The sequence below is a fragment of the Otolemur garnettii genome, unplaced genomic scaffold (assembly GCF_000181295.1).
Source record: "Otolemur garnettii isolate 467f Iridium unplaced genomic scaffold, OtoGar3 scaffold00057, whole genome shotgun sequence".
Lineage (NCBI taxonomy): Eukaryota > Metazoa > Chordata > Mammalia > Primates > Galagidae > Otolemur > Otolemur garnettii.
The window spans coordinates 5,658,748-5,659,333 of record NW_003852452.1 but is presented as its reverse complement, the minus strand read 5'-3'; the positions used below and the strand labels follow the sequence as shown (position 1 = coordinate 5,659,333).

The 586-nt window shown below is 36.2% G+C and overlaps 1 protein-coding gene across 2 annotated transcripts in view; it reads right to left on the bottom strand.

Annotated features, from left to right (window-relative positions):
- RASSF8 (Ras association domain family member 8) overlaps positions 1 to 586 on the bottom strand; it is a 79,124-nt gene that overhangs the window by 45,810 nt on the left and 32,728 nt on the right. The window contains exon 1 of one of the 2 annotated variants that reach the window (XM_023514723.1): positions 321 to 414. The exons of the other annotated variant lie outside the window; for it this stretch is intronic. The gene's annotated coding sequence lies outside the window, so the exon portion shown is untranslated. Of the gene's footprint in view, positions 1 to 320; positions 415 to 586 lie in introns of those variants that run through there. 2 annotated transcript variants of the gene reach the window in all.

The window sequence follows — 586 nt, the reverse complement described above, 5'->3', positions numbered from 1 at the left end:
ATATCCCATTGTTTGGATTTGTAAGGTAAAGTCCGAGTTGTGGCTGTCTGCACCCAGGCAGTGTGCCATATACCCATGCATTGTACTCCACTTCCCTTCTTGAATTTAACTGTGTTTTTCTCGCTTGTGGGCCTGTAGTTGTTAATTTACTAGTTTAAATTTAGTTCTGAGTACATGGGATCCTTGTTTTTCCAGTTTTTGTGATAGTTTACTTAAAAAGAATGTTTTTGAAATCCTTCCAGGTTGTTATAAAATCCTAATTTTTTTTTTTTTTAATGGTGATGCTATGCTTAAAAACTTCGATTTCATTAATGACTTACTTATGAAGGACTTTCAAATCCAATCTCTAGGAGTTCTCAGCTCCATGGCCAGGATCACACAGCATCAGCCTGCTATTCACCACAGTTGAGACCGAACTGGCTGGCTAATCGCAGTAGTAGGTTAAGGCAGTGAATCATAAAGACATGGTAAATAAGTACTTTATACATTGAAACTTCAACAAAATAAATTCCCATTTATCTGCCAATATTTTTCAAGTCAAAAGCCTTCTCTTCAAGCAACACTGATCCTTCAGTGTTTTTTTTTT